This window comes from Chlorocebus sabaeus, chromosome 4 (genome assembly GCF_047675955.1).
Source record: "Chlorocebus sabaeus isolate Y175 chromosome 4, mChlSab1.0.hap1, whole genome shotgun sequence".
Lineage (NCBI taxonomy): Eukaryota > Metazoa > Chordata > Mammalia > Primates > Cercopithecidae > Chlorocebus > Chlorocebus sabaeus.
In genome coordinates, this window is record NC_132907.1 from 79,317,879 (window position 1) to 79,337,164 (window position 19,286).

At 41.9% G+C, this 19,286-nt stretch overlaps 1 pseudogene; it reads right to left on the minus strand.

The window, feature by feature from the left end:
• Window positions 1-11,007: 11,007 nt before the first annotated feature.
• On the minus strand, window positions 11,008-12,277 carry LOC119618257 (selenide, water dikinase 2-like; annotated as a pseudogene).
• Between the last annotated feature and the right edge of the window lie 7,009 nt (window positions 12,278-19,286).

Here is a 19,286-nt window from a genome sequence, read left to right on the forward strand (position 1 = left end):
AAAGCCATGAGAACTTATAAAAATGTTAAGACCTCTTTCTACAAAGGCTATTCTGATAAAGGTAATCAGGGCTATGTAATGTTTAGCCTCTCTGGAAGCAATGATCAAGTTTTACAACTGCTTTATGGAACACCAGAAATGACTGGTGAATGCTGCTTAATGAGTGCTAGACATTCATGAAGAACGACATTCTTTCAAGTCTTGCGATTGGCTTTTCCCATCTACTCTCGTTACAAACTCTGGGACGGTCATCACCATCCTTGAGCTTCATGTGACTTATCAGTGCTCCAGATGCCATTTCACAAGAGAAGTTAATACAGAGTGGAAATTTCTGTCTGTGGCATAAGAGCTCTGACAAAGAAAGGCAAAATAAACTCAAGTGTCCTTTAATCAACATGTGCTCAGTACCTGTGCTATACCAGGTACTGAGTTAAATGCTACAGGTGATACAAAAAAGAATAAGCTTTGATGTTTGCCCTCGAAGACTTTTAAGTCCTAGTAAAATAAATAAAATGCTAAAGGAGCACAGAGAAAAGCTTTTAGTCCTGAGGAAGCAGGAAAACCAAGAGGTCATAAGATGGCTTCACAGAGGAGGTGTTTCGCTGTTTATCGCTGTTTAATAGACCACCCCCAAATTTAGTAGATTAGGATTATGATGACATTTATTTTTCTCCTGAACCTGCAATTTGTTTTTTTTTTAAACTTTTCCAAATATTTATTATTTCTAGTTGACATGTTTAGATTTTTTTTGTTGACGCATAATGCACATGTAGAAAAGTGTGGAAGTCCCAAGTGTACAGCTCACGGAATGATCACAAAGCAAGCTCACCTGTGCAACCACAACCCAGGTCAAACTAGAACACTGAAGAGTTCCAAAAGACCTGCTATGCCTCCTAGCAATCATTCTTTCCTCCCTCCTCTCTGAAGGTAACCACATTATTGACTTCTAAGACATTAATTGTTTTGCCTATTTTTAAACTTTATGAAACTAGTTTACATAACCAGTTTAAGTTTATTAAATTATATTAATAAATTCAAATTCATATATTGAAGTTTATTAGACTATATGAATAACTTCAAATTTATACATTTGTATTTTATATTAACATTATATTAATATAATAGGACTCTTTCATGTCTGGCATTGTTCACTTAATACCATTTTTGAGATTTATTTATATTGTTGCAGTAGTTATAAGGTTTTTTTGCTGCACAATATTTCAGTGTGTAACTATACTATGAGTTTTTAATCCATTAATCCATTCTACTATTGATAGATATTTGGGTACATTCTAGTTTGAGGATATTTATGTATTTAGTGTGCAGATATACACAATTCTGTTGAATATGTACTAGGAAAGGAAACAATGGGCTAGAAAATATGTGTATGTTAATCTTTAGCAGATACTGCCAAACAGTCTTCAAAAGTGGTTGTATGAATTCAGACTCCCAACTCTACAGTCTAAAAACTGTGGAGTGGATGAGAGTTCCAGTTGTTTCATATCCTTATCAGCACTTAGTATTGTTGGCCCTAAAATTTTAGCCATTCTGGTGGACCTGTAGTAGTATCTCACTGTAAATTTCATTTGTACTTCCCTGACAATCAATGAGGTTGCGCATGGTGAATCTGCGATTTGGTCAGAGCTCAGCAGGGCTGGTGTTTCTCTGCTCCACTCGGCATCAGCTGGGGCTGCTTGAAGGCTTGGTCACTAGAATCATCTGAAGGCTTCTTCACCCATACTTCTGGAGATTGATGCTCATAACTTGGGACTGTTAGCTACAACACCCATACACAGCATCTTCCTGTTACCTGGGCTCCCTCACAACATGACTGGATGTTAAATTTAAGTATCCTGTAGGGGGAGAAAGTGGAAAAGAGAGGGGATGACTGGGAGCAGTGGCTCATACCTGTAATCCCGCACTTTGGGAGGCCAAGGCAGTAAGATCTATTGAGCCCAGGAATTCAAGGCTGCAGTAAGTTATGACTGCACCACTGCATGTTAGCCTGGGTAACAGAGCCAGACTCTGTCTCTAAATAAAAAAAATTAAATTAGACCAGGCACAATGCTCATGCCTATAATCCCAGCACATTGGAAGGCTGAGGCTGAAGGATTGCTTGAGCTCAGGAATTCAAGACCAGTCTGGGCAATACAGTGAGACTCCAGCTCTATGAAAAATAAAAATAAAAATTAGTCAGGAATGGTAGCATGTACCTGTAGTTCTAGCTACTCTGGAGACTTAGGCAAGAGGATTGCTTGAGCCTAGAATTCAAGATTACAGTAAGTTATGATCATACCATGGCACCCCAGCCTGGGCAACAGAGTGAGATCTTGTCTCTAGAAACAGTTAATTCATTAATTTAACAGGGAGAAAGAGAGAAAATTAGTGGTAGCCACATTGGGTTTTATGACCTAGCCTCAGAAGTCACACAACATCAGTTCTGCCACATGATATTCACATGGTCACAAAGTCCTGTCGGCCACTGAGTGGAGAAATTATAAGGCTCTAGAAGAGATGGGAAATATCACTGTTGTATTTTGGGAAACTAAAATCTACCACAGGTGATAATTTTTTAGACTCTGAAGGATGAATTTTTTTCCAAGTGAAGAGTGGAATGTTTACACAAAGAAGATGAAAATAACCGAGTAGATGGAAATGTATAGCACATTACCTGACAATAGAAAAAATTGAAATCATAGGGAAAATAATTAAAATACACTAATTCAGAATCATTTTTATTAATGTGAGAAGGATAAAAATAAAATTTCTATACCATCACTGATCATTTATTATGTGCCAGGCACTGTGAAAAGTATTCCTATTTAATTCTCACAATAATCCTAACTAGAAGATTTTTATATCTCCATTTTATGGATGAAGGAACTGAGTTTCTGAAAATTTAAAATATTTATGTAGCTAGTAAGAGGATCCCATGCAAACTCTGTCTAGTTCCAAAGCTCATGGTCTTAATGACAGTGCTAGTCTGGAAACAGAAAAGAAATACTAAATCTAAGCAAAAAACCTAGAACTGTTGTATTAACTAAGAGACCACCAGTGATGAGTGGATAAACCCTCAAATCTCAGTAGAGTAATATAACCAAGGTTTATTTTTGTTCATGTAAATTCTGAATGTTTCTGATCAACAATATTGTTTAATATATACAATTAATCTTCCTAACCTACTCAATATGATAGCTTAGCCTAGCCTACCTTCTATGCTCAGAAGTTACATTCACCTATAGTTGGGCAAAATCATCTAACACAAAGCCTACTTTGTTATTGAATATCTCATGTAATTTATTAAATACAGTACTAAAAAGTAAACAAAATATGGTTATATGGGTACTCAAAGTACAGTACAACTTTCACACCACTGTGAAGTCAAAAAGTCATTAGTTAAACCATCATAAGCTGGGAACCATCTGTAATCAGGTCTTGAGTGTGGAGTGCTCATGAATGGGATTAGTGCCCTTATAAAAAGAAACAGAGTGAGAATCTCTCTGTCCACCATGTGAGAATACATCAAGAAGTCATTAGTCTTCAAACCAGAAAGAAGGTCCTCAAGAGGAACTGAATCAGCCAGCACCTTGATCTTAGACTTTCCAACTTCCATGACTATGAGAAATAAATGTTGGTTAGGCCACTCCGTCTATGATATTTGTTATAGCAGCCTGAAATGAGTAAGAGGCTAAAACCAGTATCACTTTAATAATGAAAGTAGAGTCCCAACTCCTCAAATGAGTTTTCCCTTAGCACTCCCTCCTTCCTTCCTTAGGAGGAAGTTTGTACCTTTCACTTAATTTGTGTTTACAAACCTGCTATTTGGGGTAGAGATAGGTACAGAAGAAACAAGGTCAAGGAGTTCTTCAAAACCTCAAGTAGACTCATCTAAGAGCAGAAAAATCCAAATACAGAAACTGAAATATAATGCATTCACACCATCCATTGCTCAAGTACAAATTCATTTGTTATGTGCTTCCTTGGGGATTTTTATCTTCCAATAGCTAGGCAGGAGAGAAAAATCTAATTAATCTTAAAACCTCCAATGTACTTTGCAGCATGGAAGAGGTCACGAAGAGTACCAAAATTTTTCAGCAACCACTTCAAACTTAGATAGAAAATTAAGTTGATTTTGTCAACTTCAGATACAAAGGCGTAGAAGTAATCCCAATTCTAGTCATCTCTTGTGTTTTGTTTTTTACATTTTCTACCAGGGTTAGCTACGATAGGAAAAAAAAAAAATAGAAGTAATGCTAATATTCCACAATGGGAGAATAGTTTGGTAAATTACAGCAAATTAAATCATCATCATAACTAACAACTATTAAGAGCTTATTTTGTGACAGGCACTGTGCTATGCAATTTCGATGTATTACCTCATTCAATCATCACGATAATCTCCATTTCACATGTAACTAAATTTGAGACACAAAGACATTTCGTAAATTCCCTGAGACCATAGAACTAATAAGCAAGAGACTGAATATAAACTCAGGACTCCGGTGTCCTTCTTTTTGAGCACTACACGATGCTACTCTGCGGTCAGACATGTCCCCTCTCAGAAGGGAATTAATAGTCTCCAGGAGAGTTAGATGTGTAAATAGACATAACTATAATACCTTGTACTAAGTGCAATGACAGAAGTACAGTATCTAGGAAATCTTCCCAAATTAAGTAATATATGCATTACATTTTGAGGATCAGATTGGAGACAAGGAGGAAATAGTAAGTGAGAGCATTCCCAACAGAAGAAAAACAGTGCGCAAGGGTCCAGGGGAAGCCTTCGGGGATGTGATTGACGGCTTGCAGCCAGTGACACTGTGCGGGAATATTCCAGAAGGTTGTGGCTGAGGGTGAGGCTAGAGATGGAGGCCTAATCACAAGTTCTCTGCCCCTTGGCTAAAAGGTCTTGGGGAGACCCAGAGCCAGACTTGAAGGGTTGAAAAGGTTCATGTTAGAAAGGTGCATTTCAGAACCGTGGATGAGTGGCTCAGAGGGGACAAAGCAGATGCAAAAAGATGTGTTAAGAAGTTATGGCAACAGTGCAGGTGACAGATGATAATGGCTCAAATACAGCAAGGGAATATAGGCAGGACATGGTTAGCTCAAAATGTGCTCAGAAAGTGAGATCGGTTAGATGTGGGGAATACTCGCTTGTGTGAGGAAGGGTCTATCTAAATGGCCTTCCAAGGCGCAGCCTCAGATGACAGCACTGATAGTTAGGATCTCTGGTTGAAATAGTGGAAACAGAGGAAGGGACCTGAGGCTGATCTGTCAGCGTAAGTGCCTGTAGGACATGCAGGAATAGACGCTTGGGATGGGAAGGCCTGGGGCCTTTAGAGGTGGTAGCACACTTTAGCACTCACAGACCATCAGTACGCAGCTTTTCAGGAACATTCCTAGGAAAGCACGACTGCCTTTTATCTAAACAAATGAAGTTAAAGTACACCGAAAACCTCAGATGTTATGCATAAAACAAACATAACAAGAATCTAAAAGGTGATGAAACGAAGGCAAAGGGCCTGGAACCCTGAGGACCACACTGTGACAAGTTCCCTGGGTTTTCTTTTTGCCTCACTCATCCCAGACATGGTGCCAGAGAAGCCAGCAATGGAAAAACAGTAATAGGTGCAGACTAAAAACACCCCCAGGAGAAGCTACTGCTTCTAGTCGAAGAACAAGGAAAGGTATGGCTGGGAGTGGTGGCTCATGCCTGTAATCCCAGCACTTTGGGAGGCCAAGGAGGGTGGATCATTTCAGGCCAAGAGTTCGAGACTAGCCTGGCCAACATGGTGAAACCCCGTCTCTACTAAAAGTACAAAAATTAGCTGGGCGAGTGGTGGCACACACCTGTAATCCCAGCAACTCAGGAGGCTGAGGCAGGACGGTCACTTGAACCTGGGAGGTGGAGGTTACAGTGAGGCGAGATCATGCCACTGTACTCCCAGCCTGGGCAACAGAGCAAAACTCCATCTCAAAAAAAAAAAAAAAGAAAGAAAAGGAAAAGAAAAGAAAGGAAAAAAGAACAAGGAAAGGTACAACATAGCAAGACAGAAAACTTTTGGACAATAGCCATTCTACCCCAGTAGTCACGCACCACAGAAAAATAGAGCCCTACCTCCTCCTCCATCAGCCAAGGCCATGAGGGGATCCTGGAATTCCACCCTCTCCCAGCAGTAACAATCACACCTCACTCTATCTCCTCCATCCCATTATTAGGAAAGACGACTGAGTGGGGAGCCAGTATTCTTACCCACGCCAGCAAAGTGAAACCTCCTTCATGGTGTCAGTGGAGACCATATGGGGAGCTTGGGCTCCCACTTCCACCCAGAGGTAATAAGGCATTCCTCCTCCTCCCTAGCTTCTCGAAAGGGTTTGGGAGGCCAGAAATCTTTCCACCATCTAGTGGTAAGCACCCCTCAAACAGTGTTAGTGGAGGCTGCATGGGGAGCAGTAGTGAGACGTTCCTCTCCTTCCCAGCCACAGTGGTTGTCAGCTGAGGTCTACAAGGAGCCTGCAATCCTCCTCCACCCAGTAGTAATGGGGGTCCTGTCCCTGCAGGCATAAAGGAAACTAAGTGGGGAAACTAGATTTTCACCCCCACCTGGCAGTAACAAGGTGGTGCACTTCTTTCCCTGCAGCACACATCAGAGGAAGCCTGCTAAACAGAAGATTTAAGTAAGAACTACAGTCTCATGATGTAACACCCAAAATATCCAGGGTAAAATACAAAATCACTTATCGCATCTAGAACCAGGAAAATCTCACATTAAATAAGAAAAGACAGTCCACAGACGCCATCACCAAGCTAATAATTTTGGAATTGTCTGATAAAGATTTTAAAGCAGCCATCATAAAAAGGCTTCAATGAACAATTATGAAAACTGTCTTGAAACAAATGAAAAAAGAGAAAATCTGAGCAAATAGAAGATGTAAAGAAGAACCAAATATAAATTTTATAACTAAAATATACAAAAAAAAAAAATCTCAATAGATGAGCATCACAGCAGAAGGGAAAGGACAGAGAAAAGAATCAGTGAACTTGAGGCTAGAACAATAGAAATTGACCAGGCACTGTGGTTCACACCTGTAATCACAACACTTTGAGAGGCCAAAGCAGGCCAATCACTTGAGGTCAGGAGTTCAAGACCAGCCTGGCCAACATGGCAAAAACCTGTCTCTACTAAAAATACAAAAATTATCCAGGCACGGTGGTGCACACCTGTAGTCCCAACTGCTCAGGAAGCTGAGGTGGGAGAACAGAAATTACTCAATCTGAACAACAGAAAAAAAAAAAAAAAAAAAAAAGAACAAACTCAGGAACCTATACAACTATAACAAAGAAATCAAACACTCACGTCATTTGAGTCCCAGCAGGAGATGAGAAAGAAGGTGGCTAAAAAAGTATTAAAATATACAGTAACTAAAAATTTCCCAAGTTTGGTAAAAGATACAACTTAAAGAAAGAAGAAGCTATGTGAATTCCAAACAGAATAAACCTAAAGAAATCCATGTCAGGACACATATTAGTTAATCTTGTAAAAACTAAAGGTGGCCGGGCATGGTGGCTCATGCCTGTAATCCCAGCACTCTGGGAGGCCAAGGCAGGTGGATCATTGGAGGTCAGGAGTTCAAGACCAGCCTGGGCAACATGGTGAAACTCCGTCTCCACCAAAAAATACAAAAATTAGCCAGGTGTGGTGGCACATGCCTATAGTCCCCAGCTACTCGGGAGGCTAAGGCAGGAGAATGGCTTGAACCTGGGAGGCAGAGATAGAAGTGAGCCGAGATCGTGCCACTGCATTCCAGCCTGGGCAACAGAGCAAGACTCTGTCTCAAATAAAATAAATATGTACCTACGTACATACATACATACATACTAAAAGTAAATACATAAATCTTGAAATCAGTGAGAGAGAGACAACTAAAAGGCAGATATTGCAAAGAGGGGTTTAAAAACATTACCCAACTATATGCAAGGACATTACGGAGTGGGAAAAAGTCAGTCTCAAGAGGTCACATACCATAAAATTCCATTTATACAGCATTCTCAAAATGACAAATTACAGAGAGGGAGGACAGATTAGTGGTAGCTGGGGGTTAGGAATGGTGAAGGGAAGAGGAAATTATTATAAAGAGGTAGCACGAGGAAGATCTTTGTGGTGACAGAGTAGTGCTATATCTTGATTACAGTGGTGGTCACATAAATCTATACCTGTGACAGAATGGCATGGAACTATGCATTACTTATATAGTACCAATGTCAATTTGCTGGCTTTGATATTGTACTATAGTTATACAAGATGTAACCACTGGATAAAGAGGACCCAGGGCCTGTCTGTACCATCTTTGCAAGTTCCTGAAAATCTACAATTATTTCCAAATAAAAAGTTTTAAATTTTTCATGAAACTACATATACACACCCATGCATATACACACCTACAGAGAGACAGAGAGAAAAAAAATTGCATATAGAAATGGGTCACCAGATTATATTTTGCTTTTGTACATTTTTCACTTTACTGTACGAATATGCTTTACTACAGAAATGTCTGTGTTTATTAAAACTTACTGCACTTCAACAAAATAATGGAACTATACTCTTCCAATTCTACATGGAAGGAGCTAGACATTTTTCATTTTCCACAACTTGCTTTTGGTGGACCTTGTTTGTGTCCTTGGCTCCACTTTTTTCTAACTCTATTACCTTCTCAGAGCCTCAGTTTCCTCATCTGAAATGGAGCTAAGAATGCATGCCTCCCGCATTACTTTTATTAGTAGTAAAATTCTTCTTGGCCAGGTGCGGTGGCTCACATTTGTAATCACAGCGCTTTGGGAGGCTGAGGTGGGAGGACTGCCTCAGCCCAGGATTCTAACCTGCCTGGGCAACAAGATTCTAACCCCATCTCTGCAAAACAATTTTTCAAAAAAATTATCTGGGTATGGTGGTGTATGCCTGCAGTCCCAGCTACTCTGGAGGCTGAGCCAGAAGGTTCACTTGAGCCCCAGAGATTCAGGCTGCAGTGAGCTGTGATGGCATTACTGCACTCTAGCCTGCGTGACACAGTGAGACTTTGTCTCAAAAAAAATAATAAAATAAAATGTCTTATTGTATAAAATGATATAGCATCAAATCGCAAAACCAGAATTTATGGAATAGTGAAATGTTACCTGATTTGAGGGACCCCTATATATTCCCGGTATTTAAAAAGTGTCTAGAAACACTGGAAAGCTAATAGCCAGGAACTACCCCATCCTGTCCCAGCCTGCAGAGTTAAGAGTTGGGAGATTATCTCAGGAATATCAGCAAACAATAGGAAACTGAAGCATTAGCAATGAAAAGTGAAAGGAGGGCAATATGAGAGAGATCTTGATGATGAATTGAATGTCAGGAATAAAAGTGAGGGAGAAAAAAGTAAGAATGACACACAGATTTCTGGGTCGGAGTAAAATAGTTGCCCATCCTGAAGATAAGTCAAACAAGTGGGCCATTTGAGGGCAAATATAATAAGCCCACCTGGGAACATGTCTAACTTTATGAGTCTGGATATGCAGATGAAGAGCTAGAAGAGAGCCTTGCGGTAGAGAAGTTGATCTGAGGGTTACTGGCATGCCAGTCAAAGCTGTACCGTTGGTGAGGCATCCAGGAGGCATACAGAGTGAAAAGTGCAGAGGACAAGAGCAGCACCTGGAAGAAAACTGAAACACACCATGGGCAGGAGAAGAGGTTCCTGAAAAGGCAACTCAAAAAGAGCAACCAGAAAGGAAGGAGACAATTGAGAAGAAGTGATGTCAGGGAAGCCAAAGGAAGAAAGAGAGAGATGTGGCCAGGGAACCAACATCACAGAGGACTTGAGTTAGATGGGATGCAAAGCTCCACTGCATTTGACTTGACCTTTGGAGGTCAGTGGTGTGGGGCAGCAGACAGGTGATAGCAGGTCGGGTAGTGAATGGAAAAAGAGCAAGCAAAGTCAACGAATACAGAGGGTGCTTTTTAGAGTGGTGGTTCTCAAAGTGGGTCCCCAATCATCAGCGTCCCCTAGGAACTTGTTAGAAATGCACGTTCTTGGACCCGACCCCAACCTACCAAATCAGAAACTCGGAAACTCTGAGGATGAGGCTCAGGAATGTGTGCTGTAACAAGTTCTGTAGCTGATTCTGATGTACACCAAAGGCTGAGACAGACAGATCTAGAAAAAGAAAGAGAAGCAACTGTTGGGAGGAAAAGGAGGATAGTCAATGGAAGATTTTGTGTTCTAAAATGGAAGACATTTTGGTTTTTAGGTTGGAAATTACCCTTTATTGATTAAATCACCAGAAATTTTCTGCACAAGATTTAACATCTTAATGACCACCAAGACCTGGGCTCTAGGGCTCTTTCTGCCTCTTCCAGTCCTTAATGGGGTTTAGAGGGAGAGACATCATTAACAGAGACCAAGTCAGATGACTGCAGGTCCTCCTTTCCCAGTCTTTAAACAAGCTGCTCAATTCTTGTCCAGAGCAGGAAAGAGCCAGTACTTCAGAAAAATCTAATAAAGAATTTGACATTGCATTATAAGATCTCCCATAACAACTTAGATTTATCAACAGTATTGGTCCAAACTCATTTGCTTCAGATCTAAATTTTTTTCATTGTGCAATTTACTTTTGTGTGTGCATGCAATTTTAATAAATATTCTCTCTGTGCAGAAATTAATCAACCTAATGCAAAAAACATCCCTCAAACTGGAATAGCCTCATCTTACTTTGGAAAGAGAAAACAAGTTTTTCTGCTCCTCTTCTACCTAGGAGATGAACAAATATCCCCACAAAGTTCAAAATAATACTTCTGGTCTTGGAATGCACACACAGGCAGCTTTTGATGGGCTAATTCAGATCACCTAGAAAGGGCAGCTGCAACCACTATGCAGGTAGCCTTCTTTGGGAATTTCTTAAATCAGCTCCTGAGAATTGTCCGTGATTGTTTACAAAGGCCCTAAGCTCTAAACAACTTGTGCCATTTCATTTCATGAGCTAGGCTCTGAGGATGCATTGGAATGTGCAGGAGCAAGAACAGCAGCAGTGGCCCCGCGAGGTAGGACCTCAATAACTCAAGGCTTTTCAATGATCCAGGCTGTCTGGTTTCCCTTTTCCACAATGTCAACAATCCATGCTTGGCGACCCTCTCTGTACTTGGAAGATCTGATTTCAGAACAAAAGTGAGCCACCTGTTCTCTAGGAAGACAAATCAGTAATCCTCCTGAGGTTTCAGCTGAGGTTCCTTGAAGAAGCCCAAACTGCCCACTGGCCTTGCTGATGGCAGCCATCTTGGCAATGACTGGCAGATTACAAATGACAAAGGACACATCATTTCTTTGTTGCTTCACGAGGTTCTGAGAGTGTCCTAGAATGCCAAAGCCTGTGATATCTGTGGCCACATGGGCATTAAATTTGTGCATTAATCCAGCAGCAGTTCAGTTAATGGTAGCCATACTGAGCGTGGCTTCCTGATAGGCCAGCTCTACTTCTTCTCTGAGGATCACACGTGATTCCATCTTTCAGTATTATCCAGCTATTGGTGGGCATTGACAGCAACTTGGGTTCCTAAGGGTTTGGTTAACACCAACACACCCCCAACAGCAGCATTATTAGGCATTATGAATGCACTTGGCCGATATACCACAGTGGCAACTCCACCGATGATAAGCCAAGAGCTGACCACCATTTGTCCACCTGTCACTGCAGTTCCTCCTTCCTCGGTAGCGTCCCGAAAGCCTTTGATCATGAGTGGCATTATCTTTTCGTGTTCCTCCTCACTCATACTCTGGCTAAGGCTGAGTAACGTCAACATGTTGTCACACTCAGTAATGCCCATGGCCTAGAGGTCACTCAGCACGTTGGCACAAGCTATGCACCCTATCATGTAGGGATCCTCCACCAAGGGGTAAAAGAAGTCCATGGTCTGCACCAGTGACAGGCCTCCATGCCTCAGCAAGATGACGCAAGAGTCTATCCCAATGCCCAGGACTGGAAGGGCTGGGTCAGGGTCCGCCCCCTCTGGCAGGGGTGCTTCCTGGGCAGCCTCAGCCCAGCTGGGTGTGGGCCGTGTCAGTCTGGCCAGGAGTTTGGGCACTGCCTCCTGCGAGACCTTGCAGCCTCAGCCTTTCCGACGGAGAAGCCCATCAGTCGCCAGCCCAGGCTGAGACCCCACAACTGAGGCTGAAAGGGCCAGGAACTCGAGAAGGCCCAGCCCAGAGACAAAGCCGCTGGACCCGAGGAGACTTCCGCCGCCGCCATGGCCACCGTCACGGGGCTTCCGCCATCGCGCCTGCTGGAAAGGCCTGAGGAGAGGGGAGAAGAGGAGAGGGCCCTTTTGGTTTCCACTCAAGTTAATATGAAGTAACAGTCAAATATCTCCCACAGAGATTCTCCCGGGCACCATTCTGAACACCCTACTCGCCCACGCCACCCCTCCGTGGCCTTCCTCCAAAATGGGAGAAGTTTTTAACATGCTTGCATGGTACAAAGAGCCAGTATTTGAAGAGACTGGATCTACAGAAAAGAGGAGATACGTGTTGGAGCCAACTTTTGGGAAACCCAGAAATCGATGTTGAGTATTTTGAGATATAAAGTCATAAGAGCAGCCTAGGAATTATGTCCCAGCCTCTGTACCCGCCTGTTTATGAGGCAAAGCAAGGATGACAGGATATTCCTGTTCTGACATGTCTGCTTCTAATGTTTCAACCACTGCCTCCTCCAAGAATCTCTGTATTTTTGTTTACTGTGTGACTAATATCTTAAAACACTGAGGAGCATTTCATGTCATCTGACCTTTGAAGGCTAGGCAGGCCCATTGCAGGTTAACAGTTCACCTAGCCTGGGTCCCAGGGTTATTTGGAGCATGTGCTGAACTCCTGTCTATTCAGGTGCTGGAGAATAGGGATTGAATTTCATGCTGGTGACTATGGGGGCTCCAATGCCTGAGCCAGGAAGGCCAGGAAGGGCAGTGCCCCCAGGCCAAGGGCACATGAGAAGGGGATGTCTGGGGCTTTTTCCAGACAAGGTAGGTAGGAGACACTTATCCAGCAGCTTCAGCAAAAACAATATTCCACATTCTAGGCTGATTCAAATGTCAAACACAGACAAAATTTTAATGAAGGAAAAAAAAAGAAGTTTGTCTGGTAGGAAAAAAAAAAAAAGAGGTTGCCGGTTATGACAGCCACCACTGGTAATGTTTATTTTGTTTTTCCTCTGGTGGAGCTGGTCCGCAAAGACCTGGCGCACCCAGGCAAGAGACAGTTGCAAAACAAGTGTCTGTACAAGAGACCTACAAGGAGTCTCAAAGATTTTTAACTTTCATTAACCCCAATTTTGATTTTCTTTTTCTCAAAAACATGGTGCTAAATCTTTGTGGTCAAAGCCTTAGGTTGACAGCCTTTAATAAAGAAGTCCAAACTCTGGAAAAACAAAAATAAACAGAACTACGCAACAAATCCCATTCTCCTTTGAAAGTTGCTTTTGAAGGCCCAAGGGAGTACTATTAACATCACAGGAAAAGCTAGGCAATTAATTTCCATTCTAAGGGCTTTTAGAATGTCTCCCAGAATTGACAGGGAAAGAAAATTAATGCTATATCAAGACATTAATTCAGATCACCAATTAGTTTACTCAAGGTCTTCTCTGATAGTAACTTTTGTTTACTACCAGCTTTGATGAAATGTGAGAATTGAAAAAACAGTCTATCCCCAGCACCAATCCATGCACTGTGCAAATTCAACCGATATTGATTTCTTCTTTCCTATCCCACCTCAGAGAAAGGAAAGTCAAGTTTGGGGATTATTTATGGTAAGTATACACACACATACACAAACACACACCTGTGTATATATGTATCATACAGAAGGAGTGTACTTTACCTCTTCTTTTTATCCTTCTCACTTGGGAGGAAAAGGGCTGGGCACATTGTCAGTAATCAGTGTATCTGCGGGTGGCAGATTGTTTCATACAAAGACTGTCTTTTTCTGCCAGTGCTCATGACGCTGCACCATTGCTGGTTTTATTTTCTGGAAGTAGATCCATCAGATATTATAGTGTTGTAATATAAATGTAGTGAGTCATGACTAGCACTTTGGATACAGATAGAATAGGATAGGGCGGGATGGGATGGGATGAATAAGATGGGATAGGATAGAATGAGGAGGGGAGGGGAGAGAAGGGAGGAAAGAAGAGGAGAGGAGAGAAGGAGAAAATGGATTGGATAGGAGGGGATGCATAGGATAGGGTAGGATGGGATGGATTGAATAGGATAGGATAAGAAATACCAGAGCAAATCACAGGTAAGCAGGAGAAAACTGGTCTGTGAAACTTTAGATGTGCAAGCATGTTTGCACACACATGACTGCAGTTGTGTTCTAAATCACAATGTAAAATGAATCTTTCATAATCAAAAAGGTTGATTCCAATTTGATAATAGAAATGAGGGCTGGGCACAGTGGTTCATGCTTATAATCCCAGCACTTTGGGAGGCCAAGGCAGGTGGCTTACGAGATCAGGAGTTTGAGACCAGCCTGGGCAACATGGTGAAACTGTCTCTACTAAAATACAAAAATTAACCAGGTTTGGTGGTGCGTGCCTGTAACCCCAGCTACTCGGGAGGCTGAGGCAAGAGAATTGTTTTAACTAGGGAGGCAGAAGTTGCAGTGAGCCCAGATCGTTCCACTGCACTCCAGCCTGGGCGACAGAGTGAGACTCTGTCTCAAAAAAAAAAAAAAAAGAAGAAATGAGGTTGACAATAGAAATGAGACTTCTCCACCTAATCCCCAGTGATTGGCAGTTTTTCACCCATAAATAAAGCCACATTGGCTGGGCATATCAGCAAAATGCTAATTGTGTAGTGTTCAGAGGTGAGGGTGAGCCCATCCTTGCTGAGCAGGGTCTTCTCCAGCTTGTGAATCTGTCCAATGTGGCCTCACTGGGACACTGTGTAGCTAATAGGATTTGAATGTTTGTCCCCTCCAAATCTCATATTGAAATGTGAGTCCCAAAGTTGGAGATGGAGCCTGGTAGGAGGTGTTTGGGTCATGGGGGTGGATCTCTCATAAATGGCTTGGTGCCCTCCCCGTGGTAATAAGTAATTTCTCACTCTTTTAGTTCATGCAAGAGCTGGTTGTTTAAAAGAGCCTAGCATCTCTCTTGTTCCCTCATCATGTGACACGCCTGCTCCCCCTTCACCTTCTACCATGATTGTAAGCTTCCTAAGGCCCTCGCCAGAAGCATTAGGCTTCTTATAAAGCCTGTGAACCGTGAACCAAAATAAAACTCTTTTCTTTATCAATTACCCAGCCTCAGATATTCCTGTATAACAATGCAAAGCAGACTAACACCAGAGCCAAATGTTCTAGGGCTGAAGGGAGGTGAAAGCAGACAAATCATGGGACTTATTTATTTTTAAGTTTCCCCAAAAACAATGTGTCTAGGCCTTCCCATACCTCAGTCAGCTCACACAGGCCAACACCCAAACACCCAGCCTTGGTCCAGCCTCTGAAGACCACCCATGGACAAACTAATGAGCCCTACAGTTTGCATTTTCAATTGCAAATGAAATTTTAAGAAAACACTTAAGTATTACTTTCCAAGAAACTGGTTTCAAGACGTTCAAGCAAAAACACTCCCGTTTATGTTTCCACCCTCAATCAAGATGAAAGAGGCTAGTTTAAAATTTTCCTTTCCATGCAGCAGATCCCAAACCCTGAGTTTTACCACCACAGGTTTAAAGGTTGCCATGGTCAGCCAGCATGACGCCCTCGCTGCTCCCAGGCAAATTCCTTATGGGTCCTGTTCTGGTCAACTCACTGGATATGCACTATGAATGCCTGGACTCACTTCTCATTTGCACAAAATATGGACAATGTTGCTTTTTATTCAGGCAATAATATTGCAAAGTTGCTTTGTGCTTCTTAGACCCAAGATAATTTTATTGTGAAAATAAAGATCAAACTATTTCAACTTTCTTTTTCCCTTTCCTCTTCATGTACAAGGATAGAGTTTGGAGACATAAAAACAAGCCAAGGGTTTTACAAGGAATATCTGTCATAGGGAATAACAAAGCATCTTCATGGGTGCTGAATGTATTCATAACAACAGAACTTGTATTTTAAAGTTACATTTGATAAAATGGAGCTTACACACCAGAAGAGAGGTTCAAAGTGGCTTTTGGTGGAAGAAGAAGAATTTCTCTAACCCCAACTATATTTAACAAATACATTAAATAAAAATGTTTTTCCTTCATACTTCACTTTTGCTGAGTCAAAAGTGACCAAGGAATAGTATCTAAGCTTAAATTCAAATTTATTTTCTTCCTTATTGACTGTGTATTACACTCATTCTCATGCATTCATTTTGTACATTCTAATGTGTACTTATAAAATAACTAAACAAACTAAAGAAGTTACATTGAGTCATATTTATTATTCCAGCTATAAAAAAATATGAAGCAACAAGGGAATTTTCTATAAAATAAATATCGGGGCCAGACACAGTGGCTCATGCCTGTGATTCCAGCACTTTGGGAAGCCAGGGTGGGAGGATCGCTTGAGGCCAAGAGTTCAAGACCAGCTTAGGAAACATAGTGAGACCCCCATCTCTACAAAAAAAACAACAACAAATTAGCTAGGAGTGGTGGCACACACCTGCAGTCCTAGCTACTTGGGAGGCTAAGGCAAGAGGATCACTTTAGCCCAGGAGTTTGCAGTGAGTTATCATCATGCCACTGCACTCCAGCATGGGTGATAGTGTGAGACCCCCCTCTCTAAAATAATTAATAATAAATAAAATAAATATTGGTTGGCCAAACGCACATTTTACAGATTTATGACCATATCCTTTTTTCACATTCTCTTTGTTCTGTAAGGAAACACACCTGTAAGTAAAGAATCCATACTTACAGAAATTGTATTCATTTTGATGTATTTTTAAAATAAGCATTCTTTAGAACTGAACACAGACTGCAGATTCTCGAAGGCCATTCCCCACATGACATTCTCAAGAGCAAAGGCAAAGAATGAAGTGGTTGATTGATGCAGATATTCATTCTGTGCAGCCTTCATGAAAAATAGGAATGTTCCGCCCTAGAGTCTAGCACCCTAAGCTCATGCCCCTGTCAAAGTATTCAGAATGAAGAGAACAAGGACTGCCTGACCTGGGCTTTCTCTCACTCCATAAGAAGGACTCCATTTAGGAATTGGAGGCCAGAACATGCAGTCCAGGCCTTCAGGACTGATGCCATTTACAGTGGATACACTGAGCAACACTTCCAGATAATTCTGTTCAAACCGAAGGGGAGTTATCACCACCAGTGGTAATGGTTAGTCTTATGGGTCAACATGGCAAGGCTACAGTATCCAGTACTTGATCACACATTAGCCTAGGTATTGCTGCCAAGGTATTTTGTGGATGTGGTTAGCATCTAAAGTCAGTTGATGTTAAAGAAAGGAGATTATCTTCAATAATCTGGTTGAGCCTCATCCAATCCGATGAGGGCCTTCAGAGCAAAACTGAGGTTTCCCAGAGGAAGGAAAATTCTGCCTATAGACAGCAGCATCAGGTCTGGCCTGACAGATTCCAGATGGCTTTTCCTGACAGCCTGCTCTAGGGATGTCAGACTTGCCAGACCCCACAATCACTGATTCTGTTTCTCTGGCAGAATCTTGACTGATACTCCAGTCTCCTGGGCTTGGATGAAATCAACCTAAATTTATCTAGAAATAAAGGGCCTCATTACACCCTAAATTTTAGTCAGTTGCCAAATCTCAAAACATTGGTTTTATAAACTTTAGAACACAGAGTAGCAGACATTTAAGATTACTTGCTACTATATCCTTAGATGCCATCTAGATGGGAGTTAGTAAAAATATACTCTATTGTAAGACTAGTTCGTTCCAGTTTCTATCTAGTGTAAAAGACATTTGAAATGAACATTTGCACCAGTTGGGTTTCCATTGTTGTGAATTGGCTGCAGCCTTTCAAGGCAGAAAGGAACATATAAGGAATATGGTTTCTGAAACTCCTCCAAAACCAAAGTCATCTAAAATAAGTACGACTTGATGAATGCTAAAATGAAGTTGAAATTGGTTTCAGCCCATTTCCTAAATTGCAGCTGTTCTGATAATTCCACCTTACCTTCCTTATTTCAGTAGTTTCCTGGAGGATGTCCCCCCACATCTAAGAAGGAAATTTTTACTCTAAATTTTTTACACAAACTATCACTGATGAGTCTTTCCCCACCATGACTACAACTTTTCTTCCTGTTACATTCCACTTTAGCCAAAATAGCCCCCTGTAACTGGGTGGTTTTATTTTGTTCCATCATAAGAGAGTTTAATATATGCTTGTCAGGAAAAGAGACAGCAGTGACAGTTAAATTAAAAGTGGTACCAATTAATGTATTTATAGAACACCATACACAGGCAACAGATGAGGGAAGAATTTACAGTACACGAAGAGCACACCCTGCTTCAGCACCAGTCGCTTTGTCAAAAGGGCTATGCTCCTGGCAATTGATTAGTAAGAGAAAACCCCAAAGATCAGAGGAGGATGAAATGGGGTTCACTCCTGCAGCTTGGGGAGGCAGTGGCAGAGGAATAAAGGTAATCAGAGAATGTATTGGCAATCCCTTCTCAGTTTCCTATTGACTGTGGGACTGTGGCGCCACATAGGAGATACAGGATGTCAAAGCCACCTGGTCCCCCTGGTTATTGTGACAATGGGAAGATCACCTGCCTCTGTCCCCAGGACACTGCTGAGGCATGATCATAATGTTGGCAGACTGTTTTTCTCTTTTCTGCCTCTTTTCCTCTGTCATAACATGCCTCCTTGGCTTCCCATTCCTGGTCTTACGGAAGAATCTCCTATCTGTCATTCACCAAAGTCTGTGTGTTGCCCTGGGCTCTCAGAGTTCTGGAAAGTTTAAAGCTCTGCTAAGGAAGCAATGGGGAGGTTGCCTTGTTCCAGTGAACTCATTGCCAACCCCAGGCCCTCTTTCTCCTGAGTCCCCTCACACTGCAGAGACTGCTCCTTCTCAAAGAGATTGCTGGTATCTGTGGCCAGCTGGAGTGGGGAGGATGTGAAGATATTTTAAGGCTGGAGGGCCCTCGCAAGTTCAGAAACAGCACACTCAGGCAGTCACCCTGCATGATTCGTGAAACTCTGGAGCCACAGCAGACGTGAGAGATGAGGGAGATGCTCTCTCCATAGTATAAGGGGACTCGGAAGAAAGAAGGCCTGGAGTTGGCAGTGGGTTCACTGGGAC